The sequence below is a fragment of the Triturus cristatus genome, chromosome 8 (assembly GCF_964204655.1).
Source record: "Triturus cristatus chromosome 8, aTriCri1.1, whole genome shotgun sequence".
Lineage (NCBI taxonomy): Eukaryota > Metazoa > Chordata > Amphibia > Caudata > Salamandridae > Triturus > Triturus cristatus.
The window spans coordinates 272,697,576-272,720,467 of NC_140591.1; the positions used below are offsets into that span (position 1 = coordinate 272,697,576).

Below are 22,892 nucleotides of genomic sequence, written 5' to 3' on the forward strand. Positions count from 1 at the left end.
CATCTACGTGTCTTCATCACACGCTACGTTACCGTCTTTCACCTTTTCCACCTTACTCACTTATTTGAACGCGTCATGCGATCCTCACTCTGGTTGGCTACTAGTATTGTGATGCCATATGAAATTAGGATTCGCTTCCCTCTCCTGATCCCTGCCCAGGCTGTGTTATTCCTTAAATGTAAATTCCCTTCTGATATGACCTGCACCACTAGATTTGGCACTATTAAGTATACTGTGTGGTACATTGTTTCCTATCTGTGTTGAGTATTTAATGTTTTTTCCTTCCTGCCTCCTCTTTCGCTTTTAACATTTTTTACAGGCAGTGCGCTCTCAGGCTTGTCATTTAATTTAGTCCTGATGATGATCTATATATTCCTTAAATAGATTGAAACGTCGTCGACCTGTTGAACAGCATGCATGTTAAACACATTAGTTAAAAATTGTGCATGACTGTTAACCGTCTTAAAAGCTTGCCCCTTCACTTTCTATCGGCGATGAGCTTGTTCGTTTAGCCTGAAAAATGTCTTTAAAATTGTGATTGTCCTTAATTGTTTTGTTTGTTGAAGGACACAGGACAGTGTCCCACTCTAATTTGTTGGCTGTATATTCTATTCATTACGTTTATTATTAAATCTATATGTCCGGCTGGACATTTCATACTAATATAGAGCCGACTCTGGTCTATTTTTATTGTTCATATACTGAATTGTTTTTGAAGGACCAATTGTTTTTCGAAACAACAACAGCAGCAGGCACTTCCAAAGAACTCTAGGGAGCTGGTGGTTGAAGTCTGTTGTCCCTGAGACTTCAGAAGGAGGCAAGTTCTTTTCCAAGCCCTTGGAGATCCTTCACAAGTTGAGCAAAAGTACACACAAAGGTCCTTTCTCCTCTCTTTGGCAGTAGGCAACCCCTGCAGGCCAATCCCCCAGTTTCAGGGATAGTCTCTCCTCAGTTTCTTCTTGGTTCCTCTCCTCAGCAGAGTTTCTTCTTGTTTCCCAAAGTGATCTAAATTCTTGGGATCAGGGTCCCAAAACTTATACCCCAAAATCCTTTGTCCTCTGAGGGCAGAGGGGCCTTTGCCTTGTTCAAACCGGTTCTGGTCAGTCCTGGAGCACTTTGTTTACCTGACTCCTCCTTTCCTTTCAGAGTGCAGGGCAAAGACATCAGACGCACCACAGGAGGTGGAGCCAGCATTGTGGAGGGAAGGCACAGCCCTATTCAGGTCCCAGGTGCAACTCCTCCCACCCATCTAGATGCAGATCTCTCTATTCACCACTGGGACACCTCACCCTGTCACCTGGAATTCCCCAGCCCTGTCACTCAAACTCCAGACAGGGAATACACAGCCTAGCAGAGGCATGTTTGAATGGTTAGACAAGAAAATGCCTACTTTCTAAAAGTAATCTCTTGACATATTCAATACATTCCATTAATAGAACATACAATACTATTCCATAATTCATATTATGTATGGCAACTAGATGACTACTGTCTCATCATATACAACATATACAGTAGTGTATGACACCTTTTGTACACAAACATATGGACAGTATAAACAATCAGCCATATATTGAAATCAATTTGTTCATAAAAGTGTAATTCAAAAAAACATCCACTGTTAATTTTATACACAAAAGAAGTGTCGTTGCGTTGACGTTTCGGTCTCAGACACGGAAAATCAAATCCACAAGACCATCCTAAGGACGTATGTTGCACCATGAATCTAACATAAAACATATAATATTTACATATTCAGTAAGCAAAAATTATGCATATTTATAAAAGCCTTAGAGTTCAGAATCTGTATCGTCTGCGTAACATCACTAAGGAAACTAGGTGCTCTTATGAACAAAATTCACCCTGTGCCAAAACTAATTAACTCCACCAAAATCAAAGTGAAGTAAAACAAATAATCTGAAACCCCTGTACTGGGGAAACAGACGATTTTCACATCATAAGTGAATAAATCCACCACATAACTGGCGAGTAAAGACCACCACAATATACAAAAATATACAAAAACTCACTCAAAGACGTCAGGTATTTAAAACCTGTCCTCAGTAGCAGTGTCCTAAAAGACAACCACATCCAACAGTAACTCCCCAAGGAATTACAAACGAAAATCACCACAAATCACCATAAGTGAATCTCTACTCTTACTCTTACCTTCTGCCATTTTAACACTGAATCTAAAATCAGAGCACATGCATTGCATAAGTAAATAGTGCTCACTCCAATCACCTTCGAGTGATTAGATACAATAGCACAATACCATAGTACTTACAACGAAGCCTGCACACTAGTCTGCACCAATTATCTGAAATCAATTACATGTGTACAACTCACTGGCTCTGCAATGGCAGACCTTAGACACACTTTTACTGGCTGCTTCTGTGGGTGGTACAACCAGTGCTGCAAGCCCACCAGCAGCATTTGGATTTACAAGCCCTGGGCACTCCTGGTGCGCTGTACTAGGGTCTGACAGGTAAACCAAACCAACCAATCATGGGATCACAAATCATACATCAATTTACAATAGGGAGCACTTGCACTGTGGCACTGGACAGCAGTGGCACAGTGCCCTGAGTAACTAACACCAGCAAAAACACATGAGGCAACAGCGAAAAATGGAAGGGAGACCCACGCCAAGGTGCCAGGTCTAACATTGACTTAATCTGAACAATTGGTAGTTATTCAGGGAGCATTCCAGTGTTTCTTTAGCATACATGCACCATTACTGAGCTGGAAAAATACCCCCACCTCGAATCGCTATATCACGCCTCCTCTGAAAAGAAACAAAAGCAACCTCAGACCAGGTTTGTCCTATCAGGGAGGTGAAGTTTGAGTCTTATGGCACAGTGAGCCCAGGATACGTTTCGGCATAGAAATGGGTCCTCCACAGAGCAAAAAAGTGATGACTATAAAAGGGTGAATGAATCTGCAATTTTGGTGATTAACTTGAGTGTTCCGTTCTATTGATTTCAGCCCGTCGGTGCGAATATAGCATGTTACATTGCATGCTATTACTTCGCGTTCCTTTACAGCGCGGTCGTTACAACGACCGCGTTGTTAGAACGCAATACCTTTACAACACAAGTCATTAGATAGACTTCCTGTAGGGGGCGCGCTGGACTTAGGAATAGTATAATTTACTATTCCAACTCCAGCCTGCACAACAGTAGGGAAGGTGTTGGAATAGTAAATTATACAATTCCTTAGGTTGGAGCACCCCCTACAGCAAGTCGATCTAATGACTTACGTTGTAAAGGCATCTTGTTCTAACATTGCTGTCGTTGTAACAACCGCGTTCTAAAGGAACGCAATGTAATGAAGCGTTGTAAACGCTGTCTCCCGTCTGTGCAATTAAGCAAATCAGTCAAGATCTCAACATAGATGTATGGCAACTTATGACTCCGATGGTTTTACTAAAGTTTCTTGGCCCCTCAGTGTACAAAGATGCTGGGATACGACAAAGAGAAAGCAAGAACACTGGTATATTCTACTGGCTTATAATGAATACATTCCACTTAAAAAGGGAAACGGTCAATATCTTTGGTTTCCGAAACTCTGAAATCCCTGAATTTGTGTTAGATCCCCACAGGTACAAACAAATAACCTATCTGGTACAAATTAGTAGCCATTTGAAAAGTGCCCATTAGAGAGACATCTAAATGAGAGCTACCATTTGAATATTCTAAATTAAAATTTGACAAACGGCCTCAAAAAAGTTTGATCTTCTTTGAAATAACAACACATGACAGGTAGACAATAAATCTTACATGCCATCATCAGTTTAAACTAGGTTTAATAACAAATCAAGATCCACTGCAATATATAATATCTTCTAAGGATGGCAAATTTAAAATTCTATTCCAAATATTCCAACTTCACGCAACTACTGTTAGCTGCTTCAAGTTGCAAATACAGGTTAATTAGCAATACATTGTTTGTTAGAGTGATTCAGTTCATCTAAAGACCGTAATGCTCAGTCACAGAACACAGTTTAGGACAGTTAATGAGTTCATATATTGAGTAAGAAACTGAAGTTAGAAGCTCAACTAAGGGATGGCCATCTATGATTTGCAAAGATGGCTTATAAAGGACTCCATGCAGTGAGAAACATTGTTGAGACCACATATTCTCGAGCACGCAAACTGAAAAGCTGCTGTCTTGGCTGCCTCCAAATAGGTTGCCTTGTCACAGACATTTTGCAACAGAAATCAAGTGTTGCAAACCTGCCCCACAGAAATACACTAAATCTAATCCCATCACGCAGAAAAGGGATCTGGCTGGACAGTTGGATTCAGGCCAACAGCCCCCAGACGTGATTAAAGCAGATACCACACCATATCCAGTATTCCATTTTTACTTATGGGCACAACTGTGTACAGGAAGGCAAAGACCAAAGGCAGAATGCCTGGCTGTCTTCCTCTAAGGGCTAAAAACAATATCCCCAGGACTTAGGAAAAGACTTTGCGGCTGCCGCTGGAAGAGACAAGAAGGTCAACAGGCATATGACTAGCAAGACTGCCCTGTCCTCCAAGAGTCAAACTCTAATGTTAGAGAATCTTGTCACTGGAGAACATAGTGTCCACGCCTGCCAAGACTGGAAGCCTGCAACCACGTTCCAGTCAAAACAGTATCTCACTAGACAGTGGCGCAAAAGCTATGTGAGAGTCAGAGTGCTTCAAACTTGCTGCCACACGAGACTGACTAAGTGCAAAGTGATATTCATGTGTCTGTCAACATATTGTTATATCTTTTGTTTTTGTGTGAGTTCCTTGTGTCCATCAGTGCATCATCACTGACCCAGTGTTCCACTGCAACCTGGTCTCCAATGAGGTCTGTGCGACATTCAGTTCAAGAAGCTGTGTGAGCTACAACAATAGGTTAAATTAAGTATTGATCACTGCTGGTGATAAAGCTCCATCCCAGACCTGTGCTTGGCTATGGATGCACCTTTGTAAATGAATCCTGTAATGAAAGTGTGCCCCTGGGAAGCACAGACCAGTTATAGACAAATGAGCTACACATTTAGAGTAATGATTATACAATAAAACATATTAAAGTTACTGTCATGGTATGTTAATATTAGTCTTAGATTTTTCTAAAAAAAATAAATCAAAAACTAACATTGCTTGGACATATTATGTATTGTGGATGATACAAGTGCTGCCTGAACTGAGCTAGACGTTTTACCCTACAACATACTCCAAGAGTAAACCTTGACTGCTCAACTTTCCTAATGCAACGCCTCACCAGAGGTAGTAAGCACTATATAAATACAATGCATGAAAGTTAAAACCTAACGAGGAAGTTCTTGGCAATTCAGTGAGCATGCAGTAGGACCTTGTTCCTGGGTTTCCAATGTTAGCAGCAATACTTGTCACAAGGATTGTCTACCTGCCCTCGAGTCACAAAGGTATCAGAGAAATGCCCTGGAACTCTCAAATCAAAAGTATAAAATCCCATCCTAAGAAATAGTGGTAAGTAAAAGACAGAGCAGTCCGGCAAGGAAGTTTTGGTAACCTACCACCAGAAATGTGGCATCCATTCCCAAGAAACTCTTTGACTTCTGGTGTCATCACCACCCAGTTGTCAGGAGTATTGGCACGGTTGATAATCAACCATAACTCCATCAACTACAAACAGTTGGTAATTGTGGTTTGAGTATAAAATGGGATGTTTTATGTTGCCATTATATCGGTCTCCAACATTTTCAGTTCTCTTCACGTCAAGCTTAAAGGGGAGTCCTGTAATGAAAAAGTATTTTACTGCTGTTGCTGAATTATTATTGTGGACCTTTGGTTGTTCCCATAGATTCTTTTAGAGTTAGGGTTTTCATGTTTAGTGATAACACCCAATTCATTTGGAGCTCAAAGGATCAGTCAGCACCATCTATTTGAAATTCTTCCTTGACTCACGATCCTTACACTGGCACTCTGTTTAGAAGCCTTTTGGATATAGGGCACTATGTTTTACACATGAAGCCTACCACAGTGTAGGTTCATCATCATCAAGAAAATGTTTTCTAGGTATATAATAGGGAGAGCTATGTTCTGAGCCTCGGGATGTATAATAGTTCCTTGTTTCAAAAAAAACAAAGTCGGTGGTTGCCCTTTTAGGGCACAGGGCACTCCTCTCTAGAATCCTCTATCCATTTATATTTATTTGGAAAGAAAGAATTTGAAATTGTGTTGGAGCCCGAAGACCAGGCTCTTGACGATGTGATTTCAATCAACTGACCTTTGTTCAAAGCACTCATCCACAGGGCCAAGACTTTACAAAAGAAAGCTCATTGGACCCTTCATGCCTCCAGTTGTGTTTTGTTTAACATGTGGCTCTTTATTGACATTTTTCATTTTTCACAGATACTCAAAACAAGCAAAATGAATAAGCAATGCATAGACTCCGAGCCACCCTGAGGGCACTCTGACAGTGTCTTCAACGCCATCACACCAATACTATATGCTTGTGCCCATTGCATGTGCACCACAGTGCAACCCCTGTTCTCCCTTTGTGCATCTAGTATCCACCTGTGTCCATTATCTAGAACCCTATGTTGTGAGAGTGTGTAAAAAAACACCATACAGGGGCTTAAACCTGAAACCATGTTTTCGTGGAGACAGCCTAAATCCCTCTGGGGAGCCAGCAATGAAACATCAATATACTTCACACTGTTGATTGAGGAAGCTGGAGGGTAGGATTTGATGGCTAGTGTGAGGATTATTACTTTGCGGCCATGGACCTGCAACTTGGGGGTATATTAGAGGTGGGGGGTCCGAGGGCAACAGATAGCAGGATTCAAAAGACACACAACCGGAGTGCGTCATGCGCAGGGTTCCTAGCCTGTGGCTTAGTTACTCCAAGAAACCGAGTGGCTAAGGTGTATCTCATGGAGGCCTATCGTTCGTCATGGCTGCCATCTTTTCTAAGTATTTGTCCCAGGCTTCCCGTTGTGTGTTTGGGGGGGTATCAAGTGGTGCCACATTGTAACTTGAGCCGTCGCCAAGCACATCCCATAGCCATATAGTAAAAGTTTGCGTCCAAGGCTGTGCAGCAGGGGCACCCAGGGGCCACTGTCGGGAACATGCAGTTGAATGGCACGGGTGTTAAGAAAGTGTGGTGCAGGAAGCTAAATAATATATATATCCTACTAGCAATCGCCAGTAAGTAGTTATAGTTAGAACCTAGTTTCCATAGAAAAAGCATTTTTTGATATGCTAATAACTTTGGCGTTGTTTGACGAATCTTCGTGAAATTCTCCCCCCAAAAAAGTCTATACAGGTCAGCTCCTATCCTGAAAGTTTGGGGGCGATTCGTCAAGCGGGGGACTGAGAAAAAAGGGGGTCCCAAAACGCGTTTTTCGTGTGTTCATTTCCCGAGGAAATTTTGAGACAGACTACAGCCCGAACTGCTGAACGGAATTACCCCAAATTTGGCAAAAAGGTAGTGCTTGGTTCAGAAAGCGACTTTTTTTTTAAATGGTGTAAATCCGTTCAGTAGTTGCTGAGAAATAAAAGTTTTGATATCTATGGCCGTGGTGGATTTGCGAACCCTCCCGACCACGAGCTTTATTCTAACTGGCTATCAACACTCCAAACCAGGAAGTGTTGGCAGCCATCTTGTGACTCGGTGGAACCGAGTCACAAGAAAACAGTGAAAAAAATGTTTAAAAACAAGAAAAAGGGGGCAGGATAGAAACACCCTGACCCCCTAGGCCTGCTCAGGGGGTCCCACAAGGACCCCCAGGGCCAAAAAAAGCATTTTGTTTTTTGATTTCAGTGCTCCCGAGCTTCATTTAATTGAGGCCCCAGGGTGGGATATTTTGGGAAGGGCAGTCAGGAGGGTGGGGGCGGCGTGTGCTGAGATCTCCAAGAGCGAAGTAGAGAAGGAGGGAGCGAGCGTGGAGTGAGGGAGAATCTATGGTGGCTTCCAGCAGCACCAGCGGCGAGAAACTGGTCCAGGCGTCCTGCATCCACTCCGGCTGGGCATCCTGTCCTCCTGCCTCCCGCAGCACCGGGCTCCTCGCCTCTCAGAGGCGATCTAGGTAAGGCGCGCGCCCTGCTATGCTGCACCACCCTCCGCCGCTGTCATCCGCTCAAAGGCATCTAGCGGGTGCCAGAAGAACCATGTTTGATTCTGCTCGGAAACCAGCAGCGAACGATGCACCTACCTGGCGGGCTAGGTTTTTCTTTTGCGCCCGACCCCAAATTTAGACACGATGGAAACACCCTAGCCAAACCGACCCCTTCCATCCCTGTTCTGCTGAAGGGGCATCAAAGTTGTTTTCTTTTTCCTTATGTAAACAGAAATCTGCCAGTATTTTCTGCAGCTTGACAACAGAGGGAGAGATCCAGCCGGGGCTGCCAGAAATGCGAAGCGGTGGCGGGGAGGCATGATATATGGCTGCTTTTCTGTAGCATTATACATCTAAACGAGGCCATGGAACCGCGTATTTATTTGTTTCATGGAATCCGAACAGGGTGCTCTTATCTTAGCGCTGCCCGGCTTGTCTCCCCTGATAATGACTCGAATTGTGCAAAGGACTGAACGATAACTTGTAAAATGCACCTTTTACCCGAGACCACGGTGGGTCGTTTCTCACCCTTGCATGGTTGCATGTGGGAAATGTAGCATCCTTGGCACCCGAGACCATTCCTTCCTAGTGACCTGGTGCGTTGGACTAAGGGGAGGGTCCACCCCCAACCAGGGTGATTGCCAACTCAAAACCCTCTGCCCACTATGCAGACCCACTACCAGCTTCCCTGGCAAAAAACCTCAACCTCACCTAAACCCCGCTGTGGACGAAGATCATCAAAAGTTCCTTACACAACAGGCTGATGCCCGACTGCCTTAAACAAGGCCAAATCACCCACCTGCTAAAACAACCTGATGCTGACCGGAACAATCTCAAAAACTTTAGACCCATCCCCATCTTTCCTTTCCTAGCTAAAATCCTTGAGAAATGTGTTCTCTTCCAACTCAACCAACACCTGGAATCGAACAACCTACTTGACTCACACCAATCTGGTTTCAGGAAGGGATACAGCACTGAAACCGCTAATCTGAGTATAACTGATGACATTCACAACTCCCTTGACTCAAACAGATGCTGCCTGCTTGTCCTCCTCGACCTATCGGCGGCTTTTGACACGGTGGAGCACCAGCTACTTTTAGATGCCCTACAAAAGCCTATCAGAGCAGATAGCACTGTCTTAAAATGGTTCTCCTCATTTCTGCATAACCGATCCCAACTCATAAAAATCGAAGAAATCGATATCCGACATCTCACCGACAACCCAAGGTGTCCCACAAGGCTCAGTCCTCTCCTCCACACTCTTCAGCATCTACATGGAATCCCTCACTACCATTCTAAATCAAGCAAATATCTCCTATCATCTCTATGCTGACGACACCCAGCTCTACCTCGAAATATCCTCCCTTAAAGACATACTCCTACTCAACTCGACACTTTCAAAAGTAGAATATTGGCTATCCATCAACCACCTCAAACTCAACCAAGAAAAAAACAAAAATTCTTGTCTTCTCCAATCACGACCAAACCCCTCAAATTCAAGAATGGATAATCAACCTATACTCCCTAAACTGCAAGCTTACCCCAGCAAACTCAGCTAAATCTCTAGGGATCTCTCTGGACACAAGACTAAACATGAGCTCTCACATAAGCTCCACTACAAAGGGACTTGTACAGCCTCAAAACTCCTCACCAGAATCAAGTCTTTCATACCCCCCAATGACCTAAAAATCGCAACTCAAGCTCTAGTTCTGTCCAGACTTGACTATGGAAACGCCACACTAACTGGGGCAGCTAAAACACACATAGCCACCCTAAGCGCAGTAGCAAGAATGGTCACAGAAAACACTACCACATCACCCCTGTGTTGCAAAACCTAAAATGGCTACCTATCGAAGCACGCTGCTGTTTCAAAATGGCCTGTCTCACCCATAAAGCCCTACACACTGGCAAACCGGAGTACCTCGCAGCCAAACTCACTACAAAAGGACAATCGAGAAACCTAAGAAGCTCCAACATGCTCCTTCTAATCCCAGCCAAAAGTCATAAACAAAAAGCCCTCTCCTGCTCTTTCTCAGGCAACGCCCCCAAAATCTGGAACTCTCTCCCAATTCAAAACAGAACCAAGCCCTTCTTCACGAGTTTCAAGAGACAGCTAAAAGAATTTCTCCTCAACCGTCATCTCTATTCCTCTGGACAATAACCATCCATCGTTTCCCTCTTAATCCCCTATGCACAGACGGCTCTGCTGCAAATCCCTAGATGAACCAATCCTCAACTCCTCTCGCGATCTCCCTTACCCTCCCTAACTTTTTTTTCTCTTCCTTATAATTATTGATCTGTGAAACTTCTAAAATATAGGTATATCATTGTACTTAACTGTTTATGCTTCAATACATGTACGTTGTTGTAAAGCGCTCTGATACCCCTCGGGTCATGTAAGCGCTATATAAAACTCCTAAAATGAAATAAATAAATACAAAATAGATGCTAATCCGAAGCTATGAGCTTAAGCTACCGTGAGGGGGCTGGATCAGAATATAGACAACAGAACAGAATGTGATGACTAAATTAGGCACTCGCTACATTGCCCCCCCCCCCCTTCATATCTTTCACCACATTGGAAGCCTAGGATGGCACACAAATTCAGCTACTACGCAGCTTCGGCACTTGTCATCATAAAGGTGGTCAGTTAAAAGATGCGCTCTTCCATTCTCCACGGTAAACAACACAGCAAAATGGTCTACAGCAAGCTAACAACCAATCAGCACTATGGACATGCAGTGGCAAAGCCAATAGGCCTCGCTTGCGTTGTGAGTTCTGACTAAAATAACCTTCTGCAGAGAACAGAACAAAACAAAAAAAAGATTGCTTTCTACATACAAATCATCCATAAGGTAAAGAACTTAGTGTGTGATGATCCAATGTACCTTTGAGATGAAAAAAGACCTTCTTGCATTGCACTCCTTAGAGGCAGAACGACACATAAAACAGCCAACAGCATGAGGTGAAAGGGTAAAACTCCTGTGGGGTGAGCCAAAGTCCACTTTATTCATATGTTGAAGAATTGTAAATAGCACTGATGTGCAATTCAAGCCAAACTTAAAAACGAACGTGCATACCTTTGTTAGGGAGGCATCGCTGCCAGGTTGCCCATATCAGTTGACACTTTGAGCCAGCCAGACTTGTTTTTTTGCTAAAAGTACTGTACGTCCCTTTACAATGTCAATCCTACAGGCCACTGTCCTTACTAAAATTTTGATAAGATCCTCGCTATAATTCTTGCCACCAGACTGGATCTCCTACTCAAATCTATCATCTGCCCTCTACAGTCCGGTTTCGTCCAGCACCGCTCAACATCTATAAATTTGCACACGCTGTTCTCTGTCCTGCACAGAATGAATATTAACCGGAGGTCCCAGCGGCAGTGGCCATGCTGAATGTTGAAAACACCTTTGACTCCCTCAAGTGGCCCTATTTATTTTTAACACTGCAGAAACTTGGAATCCTTTGCAGATTTACATCCCTGATCAAACTGTTACACGCCAAGCCCATAGCTCGTCTCCGCAGCTCCCCACTCCTCTTTATCATTGCTATGGACCCCTTTGGTGAAGCATCTCCAGGAGAAACACCTTTGGAGAGGGTTACAGTTTAGCACGGGCCCGTTGCTCTTATCACTTTACGCGGACGACATACTACTCTTCCCCAGACACCCTTCGGAGAATCTGCATTCTGTAGTCTGCGAGATTCAGAGAGTTGTCCACTTTTCAGGCCTCTTGATCAACTGAAGCAAAGCTGAGCTCGTTCCATTGACAGCAGCGACATGCCAGTTTCAGAGTGACCTCCCACTGAAGTGGCGTGATGATACTGTTAAATATCTTAGTATCCACATACATGGAAATTGGGAGCAGGTTATCCGTACTAAATTATGGGCCATCAGCGAGCATACTAACCACGCTAATCCAGACATGGATAAAACCGCTGCTGTCCTTTGCTGGGCGTGTGGCCATCATTAAACCTAATGTACGCCCCCGGTTTCTTTATTTATTTCTTAACATTCGCACCCCTCTCACCAATGCCCTTTTCGATATGTTATGGAGTCTTCTGCTGCGCTTGATCTGGGCAGGCCGCAGACCGGGGTTTGGGTGGAGATCACAGATCCTCCCATATGTAAGCGGCGGCTTCAGCATGCCATATTTTCACCTATATTAGCACAGTGTCAATATGCGTACCACTGGTAACACACCAATGCCTGACTGCCTTACGTTCGTGTTGACTGTGAATTGGTAGGAGGAGTGCCGCTGAACGCCAACCTCCCTATGGGGTAGCCATTAGATCCCACGGACATTCAGCCGCTCGCTACCACCTGCTGGGCATGGTGCCATTTAATGCGCCTGCTTGGAAAGGGGTGGCTGTACTCCCCAGCTTTGTCTCCTCCCAATGAATAAAGCCATAGTTAACCATACTCTCAATTGCTATGCACTGTACACTACAGGAGATCTGTTTCCGAGAGGACATGCTATCAGTTGAGTGGAGGACACACGTTTTGCCACAGCTTAGCCATTAGATAGGTTCATTTTGCATCATGTCCAGAATGCTGTCCACGCCCAGGTGTCCTCCTACCCTATAGCTGCAGATGTCTTCACCCCCCTCTCCCTTCTTATTGACGATGACAGTGGTGAGCATCTGGTTTCTAGGTTATACCAAATGTGTTTAGACATGGTGCCCACCACAGACGACAAGCTGCATGATGCGTGGAGACTAGATCTGCAACATCCATTGCCAGATGAAGTTTGGTATTACTGCTGCCTCCAGACCACGTTGGTCATCCATAAACACAAACTGTTGCACTTTAAGTTTTTCCGGCACACCTACATGACCCCCCTCCCGCCCTTCGAAATGTCCCAAGTGCAGCGCTGACAATGCTGACTTTTTTTCACCTAGCGTGGCCATGCCCACATGTCCATAGTTATTGGTCTGATATTTTTACACAACTCTCCCAAATTCTGGAGGTAACATCAGTCCCAGCATCACTGCTAGCGTTGCTAGGTTATGTTCATGACATCCCAAAGGTTTTTGCCGTGCTGGCACTGTTGCTAGCAAAGGAGGAGGTTGCATTGGGCTGGGGGAGCAGCCGACACCCCACGGCAGCACAATGGCTCAAAAGCCTTATATTGTGCGACACGACTAGTGAACGTTACACTCTGATGCAACCCCCCCACACCTCACCCACGGAATATCTGGCAACCTCTCCATACCTACTAGCAACGCATGGGCATATCCTCACAAGACTGATCCAACTGGAATAACATCCCCATGCCACATATGCATTGCTCACGCTTGACACGAATTGCCCTCTATCTGCAGCACACCGTTTTTTTTCTCCCTAGTCCCACCGAAAACGCGATACATCGCTCCCTTACACAATAATACCCACCAGGGCTTTCAGATGAACATTGATTATGGATACTACTCTGGACTTATGGTGTACTTTATTTACTCAAATGTAATTGTGGAATGCTCGAACACTTTGCTATTTTTAGGTCCCGCCTGACCCAGCGCTTGCGCTGGTCTGGCAAGACTTTAAGTAAGGGCTTCAAAAAATGCTACCCCGGCTACAGCTTGCAGTGCATGTGCGCGCTTGAGAAGCGTGGAATGGCATTTCTCATGCTCATTAAGCACATCACTCGCCGCGCGCTTGATCGCGATCACTTTTTACGTCGCGCGCACGCACCGCTCAAGAGACTACCACTGCCACCCCGTGGCCTTAAATAGCAACGGCATCTCCTGTATTTAAAGGCTGGCAGGTACCGGTTGTGTAATTCAGTGATATTATGCAATAATAAACATTGATATTATGCAATAATAAACATTTTACAATAACTATGTGCAGATCGGATTCTTCTCGGAAACCAATCCCATTGTCAAGCCATGACAACCCCTAATGTGCTAAACAGTTTAATGTTACTAAAGTTAAGATTGTAATTAACTAGTGTGCATATTTACATCTCGTAATTAAATCATGCATAACAAGACAGCTTCATAAAAGTTCAATACATCAAGCCAGTACAGGAATCCAAGTCTAATAACCTATGATACAGAGCCACCCGATTCATCTAATCAAAACCAACGTAGACCTTCATCCGATTCGAAACCTCCGTGCTTCAATGTGTGCATTGTATTAATTGTGTTTATAATTAGCAGAGTTAACACCCAGTCTACTGTTCTGGGATGGCAGGTTGCCCTACACACGCCTACAAACCTTGAGTTGGAGTCAGATTCATGTTTTCCACGAAACACATGCCTACAGGGGTTCGAGGGTTGCTGTGGGATCCCCAACATGCTCTGCCATGCAGCATCAACTCTCTCTCTTTTTCACGCACATAAGCTCTCTCTCTCCCTCACTCACACACGTATGCACGCTCTCTCTCTCCCTCTCCCCCTCTCTCTCACACACACACACAGGCACACACACATGCACACTCTCTCTCTTTCTCACACCCACACACACATGCATGCTCTCTCGCACACACACGCATACTCACACATGCAGGCTCTCTGCTCTCTTTCTCTCTCCCCCTCTCTCACACACATGCACGCACACATGCACGCGCTCTCTCTCTCACACACACAGGCATGCACACATGAACATTCTCTCACTCACACTCACACACACACACGCACAAACACATGCACTCGCTCTCACACACACCCACGCACGGACACATGCACGCTCTCGCTCTCACATGCATGCATGCACACATGCACGCTCTCTCTCCCTCTCTCACTCACACACATACACACACCCACGCACACGCTCTTTCTCTCTCTCCATCTCTCTCGCACACACACACACAGGCACTTACGCACACATGCATTCCCTCTCTTTCTTTGGTGTGTAGTGCCGAAGCACCATTGATTGCTGCTATGCATGGTAAGTCATTAATTGGTGCTTTTATTATGATACAAGGACCCCTTGCTCCCTGCCAGGCCTCCAGCACTGGTGGCGTGGTGGGGGTAGTTACAGTAAGACCTTCACTGGTGCTTTTAGCTTGACTGTGGTATGATACAAGGACCCCTTTGCTCCCTTTCAGGCCTCCAGCACTGGTGGCGTCGTGGTGGCAGTGTGCAGTGCCGAAGCACTTTTGACTTCTGCTATGCACGGTAAGTCATTCATTGGTGCTCATTGCTTTCAATAGGGCCATAGCTTGACAGCAGGCAGGCCTCTGCTCCTTGTCAATGTAGGAGAGTAGGGTCTGCAATCCTATGATCACCCAGATTTTTTGCTTTTGCTTCATTGGTTTACGACTTTCTCCGGCTGTGGGCCTGCCAATCAGACCCACAGCCTAGCTGTTCTCTCTCGAAATTAACACACATGTACGTTAGGTGCATCCACTAATTGGAACTGGGCCGCCTTGTCAGTCCCTGTCTCAGCATACCACAGGTATCCAGGGCATCGGTGTACCCAGGGCCTACCAGGGGCTGAAGCATGTATTATGCCACCCCTGGAATGGCCGCCCAAATCTGACACAACTGGCTGCACGACAGCTGGGGCCACGTGGTGTAATCACCCGTTGCTGTAGGTGTAGTATTCCTACACCTAAACCCTAACATGGACACATGGGTTCCTATCAGTCACTCCTATGGCAGGCCTTATCAATCCTGAAGGCAGAGTGCAGGGGATCATGTGGGACGGTGCTCTGGCGCGAGCTGAGCCCGTCGACGGCTTGTGGAACCAAGTCCTAATAGCCGTTCCATGGTGACGCGGGCCAACTACTTTTAATGCCTTATAATCCTAGCGGTTATTTGCTAACTTTGGCCTCGCATCACCTACACATGTCGAGTAAGGTGTCATACGAATGGGAATACGAACCCCTCGCCAGTCCTGGTGACGGGGTTGGCATTCCCCCCCTTTTAGAGGGACACGACATGGAAGTAACCTTGAACCCCGGTTAAAGTTGACTCAAGCCTCAGCATCACAAAATGGATGCTGCCACCAGACACAAGTCTGACCTCCCGCTGCTGGGGGACCTTCCAGCAAAGGGAGCTTGGACAAAGGGTTTCCTGTCGAGGGCGGTGTTAGCACCGTCCCAGACAGGGTTTGTGTATCCCAGGTGGGCAGGGCTGAAAGGAAGGTGACTGCAAGTGGCACCCCGGTGCTCACTGTGCATAGCCCGGCTCAAACCAGTTTCGGGGGCACACCGGCCCCTGAGCTGGCGCGAAGCCGGACAAAGGATAGGGGTGTAACCACCCCCCTCCTGGCTCCACCCATAGGTAGAACCTAGTCACGGGCCAGCCCCTTTTCTTAGAATAAAGGTAGGAGCGAGTCCCCTTCCCAAATTGGATAATCAGATAATCGGATACCTCCGAATCACGAACCACTTTCCACGAAAGGAACTCTTGACTATTTCTGAAGACTCTCCCTTGTGGCTAAGGAGTAGCCACCCTGCACCAGCAGGCACCACCTAAGCGCTTGCGGTTTGCTGTAAGTCTCTCCTACGGATCAAGACTGCCCAGCTCGACGAGACCCGAGTTCCCTGCCATCTCTGACCTTTTACCTCCCTCATCAGCTCAGCTGAGAGTCGTAGGTGTGACGAGACCTGCGGGACCGGCTATCTTCAGGACCTGCACGACGCTTATCTAGCACGCCCACCGAGGGACCCTCGAGTGAGTGCACCTAGGGTTTGAGAAGCCCTAAACCCTGAGCAGCTCCAGCATCGAAGTCTGTCTCCCCAGCATCCACGAGATCTGCGTGGGGGGCCCTTCCGCTCCTTGCTGTTCACCGCGTTGTCCGACCACTTGCCGACCGGCTTGTGGCCCGCTTCACGACGCACCACGTTTTGTTTCATCACTAGTCTGGTTGCTCCAGACTGGCTCTTGCTCCCCTTCAACAGAGGAGTACCCCGGACCCTCCTGGTCCACTCCCGACGCCATCTTGACTCCCCCGCTTGGGTGGCCACTGCCAAAGATCCGCTGCCCCTTCCTGGGCCCAGCATCATCGACAGCAGACACCTTCGTGGGACAGCTCGCCCTCCATCCTGGTCGCCGCCGCGCCTCCTGGTCCGAGGAACAGCCGAGTCCGACGTCACCCACTCACCTGGTCGAGGTGACTTCAGCCGGTACCCTCCTGGTACCCACACGATCGCTGGCTAGCGGTTGAGAACTGAGTCCCCTCTGCTTTCAGGTTTTCCTTCACCACCGATCCAGGCTTGGATCGCTCTGAACATCGTCACTGGTCGCCTGCCAGCAACTTCTTCTTTCAGGCTCCTGAGACTACACGAGGACTCCCGACATCTTGACGAACTTCACGCAGCCGCAGCCTCCGGGCTAGGTAACTCGAGCATCTCGGTGCTCCATCGCAGGTTCGCTCTACAAGTGTCCAGTTCCTTTTTCGTTTAGTCCCACTGATCGGATCACCCCGGGATCAGTATCTCCAGACTCTAACCATTCGCATTTCACTGTTAGTGTAGGTGGTTTCTCGTGCCCCTCGGGCATTTGTGTAAATTGTGCAACTGAAGTATTTTCCTAAGAGTTTTGTAGTGTGCTTAGCTCCCTGACTCATAAAGAGCCAGGGTAGTCTTGTTATAAATAAATATCCTTTTATTTTCATAACAACTTGTGTGGTGTCCTTTCACTTGGTGTTCAAGGGGTATATGTGATGGTAAACAGCTGGCTTAACACGCCCTCTAGAGTTTAGCCTAAGACTGCTCGTATCCACGCTACTAGGATAGCTGGTCTAAAAGGTTGACTTACAACCAATCATCAATAAGGGTCGTTTGGAATGATACACAGTGATCACTAGAATAGTGAGCACTACATATCAGGCCAACTTCTCACAGTCAAGTCTCCAGCAGTGGTGGTGCATCATTCATTCCAGCTGCTCAGGGCTGGTGCCTGTTAATGATTCTCCTGCAGCTGCGGAGTCAACAGTGGGTGCGGTTGTGAAAGGCTAGGGTGGTGTGTGTGCGTTCCCTCACACCTTTTCCTGCTCTACTCCACACTCCCCGCTTGTCCCTCGTGTGTATATTACAGAGGTCCAAAAAACAGAAAAACACGAAAAGATTGCATGAGAACCGGTGCCATGGGGCGCCTTTTCTCTCATTGATTGGATATACCCGCTCTCCCTACAACTCTCTCTCTCTTTCACGCACACAAGCTCTCTCTCCCTCTCTCACACACGCATGCATGCACACATGCATGCTCTCTCTCGCTCTCCCCCTCTCACACATGCACCCATACTCCATCCTCTGTAATCTTTCCCACACCAGTACTCTCCGTGTTGCTTCTGAGCCCTGCTTTCGTTATTTCCTTCCACCCAACTTGGATCAGTAAATAAAAAAAAAAGAAAACTTCACACGCACACTGTAGGTGCGTTCATGTGTTGTACTTTTACCTACAAAATGACACAGCTGCTGCGACTGCATAATAGCATCTTTTTTTTTTAAATGGGAGGGTTCCTCTTTATCCATGCTGCACAACATCGCTAAACAAGCATTGGCATAGCCAATAGCTCTTGCCTTTGGGGCATTAAGTGTTTAGTTATCCAGCACAATATCCTTGGTGCTACACCATCAACTGTTGCATGACTAAACACTTATACGGTACAAGGTTTAGCCATGCAACAGCTGCTGTTGTTGCACCAAGGATATTGTGCTGCAAAACTAAATACTTATAAGGTCCCAAAAGCGAGACCTATTGGCTATGCCAATGCTTGTTATTGTTACTACAATCACATGCTATGCATTATGTCACAAAATGTGGTGTTGGTTATGTATCTGAAAATGATAAATAAAGTATTAAAAAGAAAAGTACTGTACGTATGTTTTTTTTAACCTATACTTACAGAGTAAATACCTGAAGGACCCACCTATCCAACAAATCCCGCCACCTCCTCCCACTGCCTGGATTGCCACGTTCCCCTCAGGTACGCTAGCCGTGGTCCCCTCAGGGTCCTGTTACGCCTCCCAGCTCCTCTTTTTAGGTCTCGCCTGAGCCAGTGCTTTAGCGCTGCTCTCGCGAGAGCTTTAGTAAACGGGTGGATTCGGAAGTGCAAACTAGTGCTTTCAGGCCTCCAAATACAGTGCATGTGTGCCGGGCGCGCGCACCATTTGGCAGCCTGCGTGATCATTTTGCGGCTGCTTTGATGTTCTCAGTGAGCCGCGCGGCCACTGAGAACATCAAAGCGGCCGCGAAAGTGCTCACCATTTGCCAGCCTGCGTGCCTCTCTCCCCTACCCCCTCCCTTATCCCACTTCCTTATAGCGCGAGGAGCTGTCTATCCCTAGCGCGCGCTTCAACGTTCCTCCCCCACCACAGAGTGCGACTCGCGGTCGCGCGTCTTCCACAACTCCCGGGCTTGTTCTAGTACCCGTGCATATTTTTCTCTGCTCTGTCCCTCTAAGTACCCCCAACCCATCCCTTCTGCGGCCACTGCTGCTGTGTGGAAGGGTATATATGTTTATAAACTGCTACTTTACCAATAATCTAGTCTTAGTAACGGTCGCAATAAACTAACCACCGAGACCTGGACTGAATATAAACTGAATACAACATATTGTCTGTGATCACTAACTGACACTCAGCAGCATCATCACAGGTACAGTGTATGGAACAGCAGCCCATGCTTTCTTCACACATACATGAGGCACACCACATGCAGGAGTTGTGCACGCTTTGTTTGGAGGCAGAACAGGTACAATACACCCAGCTGTGCCAAGAGTCAAACGGAACAGTTTCAGCCCAGCAGTTGCAAAATCCTCTCCCAACTCAGAACAAACTTAGAAAGGGTAACAGTCAAAGCTTCTCTTACATGAAAATACGCATGTCACTGTCACAGACATCTAGAGTAAAACTGTTAACGATGCAGAGACTCGAATCCCGTTCTCAACGTCCAAAGTCGGCAGCTCCGGAGGTTACTCCAGTCTCTCTCCTGCTAGACATCAGTGTGTTTGGCTGCAACTTTCATATTTTTTTCCGCCCTCGCTTAAAGCGAGTTGTCGATGGAAAAGCCTGCTTCCGGGGCTGGCCTTGATTATCCTTCCAGCGCCATGCAGCCAATCTATCTTTTTACCTCCACCCAGGCCTACTTCCCCCGCCAATATCCTGTTGTCCATACTAGGCGCCTTCATAGCAACATAGCGGTAGCTTAAGTGGAGAGCTCCCGTAGGCGGGAGGGTTCGAGGCTCACCGCAATACAGGGCAGCTCCCATGTGCGGGGGGCGCCCCCGAGACCACAGAGGCTGCTCTCACCTCCAGGTTGTGCCGTCAGAGACCGCACAGATCACTCTTGACTTTAAGAAAGCCCCATCGCTGTTAGGAAACCCGAAAATTCACCCCACAAGCCTCTGGTGGTTCGGAGGGTTTGTGAAGGCGGTGCGTTTACTCACGAGGTAATGACTTTCACTCGCACCGCAACTGCACATTTTTACAGTTTGCGATATCTTTTGTAGCACCAGTCACCTTAACTGGAGTTTATTTCAGTCACAGCTCCTGCCTCCTAGGGGCATGGATATTTAATTCATTCAGGTACCGCCGCCAGCGGCGAGTTGTGTAATGTTGCAATCTTCGCGTTGCGGAGCAATAATTTTCTAGCAGTTTAACGCGCCATCTTTGTTTATGCCACAGCTTCTACCTTTATTAGGCACAGCTGTTTTGACCATTACGGTTGCAGTGGCTTATTTAAGCAGGACCCACGGAGCCTACTTCTTTTCGTGCACTAGTTTTCACTGTGTGCCCGTGTGAATGGCTGGTGCCGAGGCATTTTACTACTCCACTGCCTAGAGGTGATATGGAACTGATTTCTTTGCATGCAGTGATCATTAAAGAGGGGCATCAAATTATTTCCGTCGGGCTGCTAGAGCCATGGCAACGCTGAGCCGAGCTGGTGTGCTGCAACCCGCACCGCCTCAGCTGGCCCAACCCTTGACACTAACCCTTTAACAAGCATTGGCATAGCCAATAGGTCTCGCCTTTGGGACCTTATAAGTGTTTAGCCATGCAACAGTTGCATAACTAAATACTTATAAGGTCCCAAAAGCGAGACCTATTGGCTATGCCAATGCTTGTTCTAGATGTATTGCACACAATCCAAGAGACCCAATTCTGGCAGGAAATTTACGATTTTTCAAGCTTAAAATAGCTTGATTTTTGCTGTCTCCCCCCTTAAGTCTTATCTGTTTCAATGTGCATCAATAGGGGGGAAAAATTCCCTTGATTTTTTTCAAGATCTTTCTCTTTACTGTTTTAAAATGTTGGCATGTATGATAGAAAATCTTAACAAAACGCCATGCTTAAAAAACCTACTACTAAATGTACATGCATTTTTTCAGTAAGGTTAGATTTCTAAATACAATGCGTTGTGTCCAAAACGGTAGAGCTGGCCAAAGGCTTCGCATCTGCTTTACAGTGATGTAAATATTAAGAAGATAAGATCGTTAAAAAAAGACACTGTAAATTAAAAAGTCCCATTACTAAACGTGTACAAATAAAATGTAATTATATATTTTCTGTAAATCTAAGTGTTTTAAAAACACCGCGAGGGAGTGGCTGTGTGTCAGACAGCTAGCAGACAAAAAGTGCCATGGTAAGCAAGCTTATATCAATAACTGTGATGGGAAAGCGTGACAAGACCATATATACCAAGTACAACCACAACACAAGCCTCCTTCGTCTCGTGTAAAAGCGGTTTACAAACCCAGCCTGCTCCGCGTTCACTGCTCACAGTATTTCCAAATAATCACAGAGTCGATAATCACATGATTGGTTATAAAAAGCAATTAAACGGAAAATCAGGCTAACGTTTGCAACGCAAACCCGGAAGTTGAGCACATTACCTTACAGGAGGCAGCCATTCAGCTAGACATCACGTCCTGTGACTACAATTCCCATGATGCCTGCACTGGGGACTACAACTCCCATGGTGCTGTGCTTACATTTGAGCCATGCCATTCAGTGCATCCCAAAACACGGCTAGTTCAACATTGAATGCAGTGTGTAGTGCAACGTGCTGGAATCTCCGAGGATCTGCTACAGCAATCGTGTTAATGATGTTCTGCTTGTGGCGCAGCGTGTAATCAGTAAAATGTGCTGGGACAGCGCCACACGGAATTGGCTCCGAGTCCAATGGCTCATAAGTTTTTATAATCATTTCACTGAGAGTCGTGGTCTCAAAATAGCGCTGCCGAGCCTACATAGTCTGGAGTGGGATTCAAAGATGATTCTACAGTGTGCATCGTTTTATCATCTTTTTAATACACCCTAAGTGTCGCATCTTTTTCAATTGAGAAAAATCATTTCATTTTATTTCATGTTTTAAGTATGCCTAATAATCTGCGTTTGACCATTGTCAAAGATAACGTGCACACTCTGGAAAAATATTGATAGCACCGAGATGGGTAATTTTCTGACCTTAAATACGCCTATTCCAGCTAAAGTAGACAAGGCAGTGGAGCTGTACTCTAGGTGGATCGAGAACACCTGTTACAAATTTGCGCCAGTTAAGCTATTCACACCCAAGCGAGCCCAGCCCTCAGCACCTTGGTTTTCAGCTAACTTGCAAAAGCATAAAACAGATTGCAAGAGACTAGAGAGGGCGTGGAGGAAAGGGTACAGCACCAAAAATAAAGACTATAAGGAAAGCCTCATTATTTATAAAAAATTACTCTTAGAAACTAAGAAAGCATACTTCGCGGAGCAGATAAAGGAGGCCAATTCATCTGCCAGAGAACTATTTAGGACTATCTCTAATCTGACGAAGCCTACTAAACCCACCTCACACAGTAGATTCGCTAGCCTCTTTTTTCCAGAACAAGGTGGAAGTTATCTTCTCCTCCTTTTCCAAGGCTCAAGGAGAG

General features: G+C 46.1%; 1 protein-coding gene across 3 annotated transcripts in view; it reads right to left on the reverse strand.

Annotated features, from left to right (window-relative positions):
* The window catches only part of ALKBH8 (alkB homolog 8, tRNA methyltransferase), a 438,016-nt gene extending 416,047 nt beyond the window's left edge, over nucleotides 1-21,969 (reverse strand). For 2 of the 3 annotated variants that reach the window (XM_085621497.1, XM_085621495.1), the window contains exon 1: nucleotides 21,873-21,969. The gene's annotated coding sequence lies outside the window, so the exon portion shown is untranslated. The other variant, XM_085621496.1, reaches the window with a different exon arrangement.
* Between the last annotated feature and the right edge of the window lie 923 nt (nucleotides 21,970-22,892).